At 47.3% G+C, this 7,010-nt stretch overlaps 1 pseudogene; it reads left to right on the top strand.

The window, feature by feature from the left end:
- The first annotated feature begins 2,212 nt into the window (after positions 1–2,212).
- On the top strand, positions 2,213–5,918 carry LOC133440507 (hereditary hemochromatosis protein homolog; annotated as a pseudogene).
- Positions 5,919–7,010: the final 1,092 nt, after the last annotated feature.

Genomic DNA, 7,010 nt, shown 5'->3' with positions numbered 1-7,010 from the left:
TCTGGGTAGCTCCTTGTTGGGGGGTTCTTGCGCTCCGTACCCGCCTCCGCTTCCCCCTGCTGCCCTTGCAGTTGGGCACGCCTTTGGCTGTGGAATTCCTGGTTCCATTGGGGCGGGTGCCGGCCCGCCGGCGTTGTCTGGTCGGGGTTGCCCCGTCTCGCCAGGCAGGCTGGCCTCTCGCCGGGTGGGGGTTGGAGGGTGTGGACCTCTTGGCCCCGTGATCGGCTATGCCGGGTGGCTGGTGCTCGGCTGGGTCCTGGTACATCACTGTGGGTTTCCTGGCTGCCTCCTCCCGTGGTCATGGGGGCTCCGCCCGGGGCTTCCCTCTGTCACCTGCTGGGAGGGGGCAGGGCTTGCTGGCCGGGAGGTTTCCTTCCGCCCTCTTCTGGTTCTCCATGGGTCTGCTGGTGGCCTGGGTTCGGGTTTCCTCCTTGTCGACTTCTGGTCTCTCGGGTGGCGTGGTTGTGTCCTCCCTCCTCCACTGTAGTTGCAGTTCAGGTAAAACCTTGTTTTCACTTTGCACACACAGAGTTACACAGACATACACACCTGCTCACTCACCTACATACTCACCCCACAGTTTTGGGGGACTGTTACGGCCGCTGCCTTTTTTTGTTGTGTTTTAATTTGTTTCCTCCCCCTGCCTCTGCCAAGCTGCAAAGCTCCTCCCTCGTTGGCCTGATTGGTGCGGCCTCCCGGCTCCTGGCAGTCCATCCCTCCGATCACCTGGGTCCCTGATTGGTGCGGCGTGTCTGGGGCTGGCCAATCCCAGCCGTCCAATCAGGAAGTGAACACCTGAAAAGCTCCTGCCAGGCTGTCAGTCTGGGCGGCTGATTGTGGGACAGCTCGCCTCTGTGTGTTGTGCAGAACTTTGTGCTAAAGCTAAACTTTGCCTAGGAGCTACTGTGTGGTCCTTTGCTGTTGTGTTTTTTGTTTGTTAAACCCTTGAAGTGTGGCCAGGGATTTAGTTTTGTGTTTAACCTTGTGACTGATTTTTGATGGTGACTTTATGTTAGAAACTCTAGGTGCAGGGGTGCTGTTTTGTTGTATTTTGGTTCTGTAGTAAGTGTAGACAGCCTTTGTTTTCCCTTTTTGTTTTGAGTTAGTTTGGTTGTAGCCATTTAGCTCTTAAAGAGTCCTCTTTTGGTTATATTTGGTTTTTGATTTAAACAGCACCCACCGGCCCTCTTCCTTGGTTTGTTTTCTTTTGTTAACCGGTATTCCGGCATTTTTGTCAACAATAAACTACCTTACCTTATACCAACTGGGTTTTGTGTTGCTTCCCTTTCCCCTGCGAGCCGGGTTGTAACCGGGACAGATAATTGCAGTAGCCTAGTCTTGATTTAGTTTTAGAGACCTGGAATGGTTTCTGTTTGTGTCTCTGCCTGTCCCTGTTTCTGTTTGTTTTTTTTTCTCTCTTGCAGATTCCAAAGGCTTGTGTGCCCGTTGTGTTTCCCTGTGTTTCTCTCATTTCAGACCTGCAGCTGATGCCCCCCCCCCCCCCCCAATACCCCTCATATACATTTATGAAAAAAAAAAAAGATTCATACAATGATGAGAAAACTGGCTTACAGGCTTCTGGCCAGTTATTGCTGCTACCTCTAAGTGTTAAAGGAAAAAAAAAACAGGATTAGGCAGAAACATTGAATCCATGTTGAATCCATGTTTAATCCTGGTCTGCGACAAACATAATACGTTGATTCAACATTGATTGCATGTTGGCATTGGATTTGTATGATTGATTGATGGTTGAACCCCCAAAAAACACGCCTTGTTTGTATAAAAAATACTTTTACAGACCTCTTGTGTTGCTTTTTAATACTGCGTCCACTACAGTGTTGTATCAGTCAAATGCTTTTACTTCACCTGGTGTTATCATTTGTAGTAGTATTTATTGAGGATTGCTTTACAATTGAATCCATGTTAATAATGAGTAATGATAATAATAATAATAATGACTTGGATTTATATAGCGCCCTTCTAGGCACCCAGAGCGCTTTACAGAGATCATTATTCATCCATACACATTCTCACCAGTGGTGGTAAACTACATTGTAGCCACAGCTGCCCTGGGGCAGACTGACGGAAGCGTGGCTGCCATATCGCGCCTAACGGCCCCTCCGACCACCACCAACATTCATACACATTCAAACACATACACACGGGGCAAGGTGGGTAAGGTGTCTTGCCCAAGGACACTACGACAGCAAATTTGGGACAGAGCGGGATTCGAACCGCCGACCTTCGGATCATTGGACGACCCGCTCTACCACCTGAGCTACTGCCGTCCCAAGTAGTTTTATTATGATTATATTCAAGGTGATTTTTTCTGATTTTTGTAGCGCCCCCTGGGGGCCACGGCGCCCCAAACATGTGCTTATACAGGCTAGCCGGATCTGGAAAAATAACACAAACACGTAAAAAGAAGGTTAATAGATATATACTTGATGATAATTCAACCAGGGCAGCACAGTGGCTTAGTGGTTAGCACTGTTGCCTCACAGCAAGAAGGTCCGTGGTTCGACTCCCAGGCCCAGCAGGGTGTTTCTGTGTGGAGTTTGCATGTTCTCCCCGTGCTTGCGTGGGTTTTCTCCGGGTACTCTGGCTTCCTCCCACAGTCCAAAAACATGCATGCTAGGTTAATTGGTGATTCTAAATTGCCCGTAAGTGTGAGTGTGAGTGTGCATGGTTTGTGTGTATCTATGTGGCCCTGCGATGGACTGGTGACCTGTCCAGGGTGTAACCCCTCTCACCTGAAATGAGCTGGGATAGGCTCCAGCAGACCCCCGTGACCCTGCCAAGGATAAAGCGGGTATAGATAATGGATGGATGGATAATTCAACCAGCTGCCTGAATGAGCCTCAGGAATTCCCCTGAACGCTTGACCTGCAGGAACGAACCTGACTGACGGGATGTACTTTGTTTCCTCATGCTGTGAGTTCAGGTAGGAGTATAACCTGTCTGACTGCAAACGCCTCCATGTTCTCCTTCATCCTGATTGGTTAAAACCCTTTAATCTGCCCTACTTCCTTCTAAAAAACAAGCAGTAAAGACACAGACACAGAAACAGACGATCGGGACTGATAAGCGTCTAATAAATATGTTTGTTCTCCAGCTGATGTCGGGGTCTCTGCTCCTCCACCTGGTGATGAGTTCAGGTAACAAATACTACTGGAAACAGCTGTGTTTCTTTATTTCTTTATTTCCAGAACACCAGAAGGAGGACTAATCAGAACACACCGGACTTCCCTGCAGCTTCTGATCTGACGATCACGTCGAGCTTTATGTTGTGTCTTACCCATAATTCTCTGTATTTTTTAGGCTCTGGGCACTCGTTGTCGGTGTTGTTCACCTACATCTCAGGACCAAACCAGTTCCCAGAGTTCTCCATGGTTCTGATGCTGGATGACATCCAGGTGGGGTACTTAGACGCAAACATACACCGACTGATAAAGGTTGGTGCTGGAGGTGAGAAAGGGGCGGAGCTTGACCTGGGACAGTTAGCTTTGTATGTGCTGCAGATCCAGATGATGAGTATGAGGAGGAGGTTGGACATAGTCAGAAAACAGCTGAACCTGACCTCTCCAGGCGTCTACGTTCACCAGAGGATGTTTATTTGTGACGTCCAGGAAGACGGTCAGCATATACTCATCATGGTCAGGGATGGAGCAAATGGTCATGATGCCGACAGCATCCTTTACAACACGACTCACTTCCTGTACGGCGGTGGTGACGGTTGGGATTTCCAGTGGGACACCATGGTGCAGATGTACGAGCAGATGCGTTTCTCAAACATCTACCAGCCCTTATGTGCCCGGACTCCCGGAGTATGCAATACATGCTGGAGAGCAACAAGCACCTGGTGATGCGTCGTGTTCGACCTCGACTACGCCTCCTATCACAGCCGGGGGGGGGCGGGGCCCAGATCACCTGTCTGGCCACAGACTTCTACCCTCGCCACATCAACCTGACGCTGCTGCGGGACGGTGAACCCGTGGACGAGGACCAAATGACCGTTGGCTCAGTGCTGCCCAACGGCAACGGTCTCTACCAGCTGAGGAAGACGCTGATGGTGGATGAAGAGGAGCTGCAGAGGAAGCACAAGTACACCTGTGCAGCGTCTCACCTGAGTCTGGACAACCGGCTGGACGTGAGCTGGAGGGCGGAGTCTTTCCACTCATTCAGACTCCACGTCATCTCTGCTCCCGTCGTCTTCCTGCTGGTTGTCGTCATCCTACTGCTGGTGCTGATGATGAAGATGAGGAAGAGGTCAGGGTCAGAGGGAATCTCCATGGAAACACAGGAGAGTCTCGGAGCAGACACCTGAATCTTGATGACACGGTTCCAGAAGTTTGCTGCTTCGTCCAGACACAGTTTTGTGATCTTCAGTCCTGCTTCCAAGTTCTTTCTGCTCAGTTGACTTTCCAGTAAATATTGAACTGACGACAAGTTTGGTGTTCAAATATCGGTACTGGATATTTACAGTAGTAATTATGTTCTACATCGTAGCCCAGTCATCATATCAGGTGTGAGTGTGGGGTTCAGTGTCCTGCTCAGACTCCTCAGACTGGGGTCAGTCCATGACCTTCAGGTTGGAGGACGACCTGCTCCACCCAACCAGATGTCCAGACGGCTGCAGCCTAGTTAAGATCATTATTATCACCCACTTTGAAATGCTAATACTAATGCTGAACGCATTGATATTTAGGATTATTATTATTTGTTGTGAGCGCTGCATCTGTTATTCTGGGAGATTTCATTCAGTAGAAAAACATTTTTGTAAATAAAGCAGCACCGTGGTAAACTGATCATTTGTGTTCATGAATCACCATCGTCCAATAGCGTAAGAAATGTTGTTTTATTTTGTACTTGGCAAGAGAAGCAAGATTTATTTGGAAAGAAGAAGCCAGTTTTAGTTTCAGTTTAGAAACCAGATTTTCAACATGTGGTTTAAATGACAGGTTTTGGTCGATCATAATCCCCAGACACCAAAACGAATGACCCTCTCTATTTCAGATCCTTGATTGGTAGTCAGCCTCACATCTGATGTTACATTTTTGCTATTGGTGAAAGCAAGAATTTAGACTTTTCTGCATTTAAAACCAATTTATGGTTAAAGAGACAAGATTGAACCACATCAAATGCAGACTGTAGATGCTCCATGGTCTGAGCAAAGGAAGGTGAGGAGCGATATAAAATCATATCATCAGCGTAAAAGTGAAAGTTAGTGTGTGAGAAAGCCCAACAAGAGAAAGATCTACTGATGAAACGTCAGTAGCACAGTCCGAACACCACAGGACATGTTCAGTCACACAGACAAGCAGCAGACTAGCTACTGAGCAGACTGAAGCTATTCAGACTTCCTGTGTGTGTTTCCCACATCCTGTGTGCGTTCTTGAGGAGATGTAAGTGATTTTTATCTCTTTAGTGAATATTATTGCAGTTAAGTTTGGAGGCCTGTGATGGCCTGAAGGGAGAAAAAATATGTTTTGTGTCCTGAAGATGTCCTGAATTCCCAAAACACAGTCTGCACCTGCTATCTAGTATTATTGTAAACTGTGAGAGAGACGCTTGGTTCACACGGGAAGCTAAGTACCGTGTGGGCCAGGCCTTAGCGTGAGAACTGGCAGGCGGGGGTTGAAGGGGCAACCCCTTCCGCGAGAAAGGTATAAAAGACAGAGAGCCGGAAGGTCCGGTGAGAGTCTGCTGTGGGTCGAAGTGCACGGACGCCCAGCCGGGGTTTCTGATGGCTGCCTCTGCCCGGACTGTTTTCGGCTCTCCCAGTCCTCTGTGTTAAGGTGAGAGTTTATCAAGGCCTAGCCCCTATGTGATTGTATGTTGCTCTGCCATTTGCGGGGGATAGCTTGGCACCTTATCCTAGCAAACGGGTAGTTTTGTGGATGTCTTCTATGTAAATGCTTGCTTTTTTGCTAATAAATGTATTCATATCTTATAGCAAAAGCGAGTGTGTGTCTGATTCATTTTTGCACAGCCGACCCCTGTAGAACCTAAGTGAGATTTCTCCCAAAACATGGCCCAATAATGAATGTTGAGTTGTAATACTAATATTCCAACTCAATTTATTGTTGTGATTGTTTGTGATTGAACTCAGTTCTTATAATCTGCTTGTCTATAGTTGGAATATTTAATAATTTAAGAATAATCATACCATAATTTCAAAGACATGATTTTACTTTCCTTTATGTGTTCGGACCACACACACACACACACACACACACACACACACACACACACACACACACACACACACACACACACACACACACACACACACACACACACACACACACACACACACACACACACACACACACACACACACACACACAAACTCAAGTCATGTTGAGTTGGATGTTAAACCCACCAACCTGCATTAAAGAAGACTAAAGGGATCTCTTTGTCCAATCAACTGATTCTTTAATTTGGATCATAGTGTCATGTGTGGGGGTAGAGGTGTGGACCCAAACGCAGGAGAGAGAGGGAGGCTGGAGGCAGGAGTTCTCAAAAAACAGAAGGATTTATTCCACAAAAAAGTCAAACTAAAATGCTGCAGAGCAGGATCAAAAAACTCAACATAACAGGGATCAAAACCTGGAGCCAAGACTAGATATACACAGGGGATAACGAGACACGACGAGACACAGGTGCAGACACAATCAGGGCAACTGGGAAACAGGAGGGACAGAACTGAAACTCAAACTGGGGGGAAGTGTCAAACCCTGACACATAGTCCATGATGTGCCTCCTCAATCAGCAATACTTGTTTTTGAGACGAGCCCCTCAAACATAGAGTATAAATAATATCACAAATTTTGTTACTATACAGGGTGAATAACAATGGTTCCGGTATCGAACCTTGGAGGACTTCTTTCTGCACTGACAGAACTGCAGAGGAAGGTCTAGCAACCCGGGCGGATTGTGTTCTTCCTGATATGTAGTTGGAAAACCAACCTACAGCTTGTTCAGAAAAAAACGTTAAGAGACTTTTT

Source organism: Cololabis saira, chromosome 3, assembly GCF_033807715.1.
Source record: "Cololabis saira isolate AMF1-May2022 chromosome 3, fColSai1.1, whole genome shotgun sequence".
In the NCBI taxonomy this organism is placed as follows: domain Eukaryota; kingdom Metazoa; phylum Chordata; class Actinopteri; order Beloniformes; family Belonidae; genus Cololabis; species Cololabis saira.
Note: the sequence above shows the minus strand (reverse complement) of the source record. Positions and strands in the feature narration are given on the sequence as shown.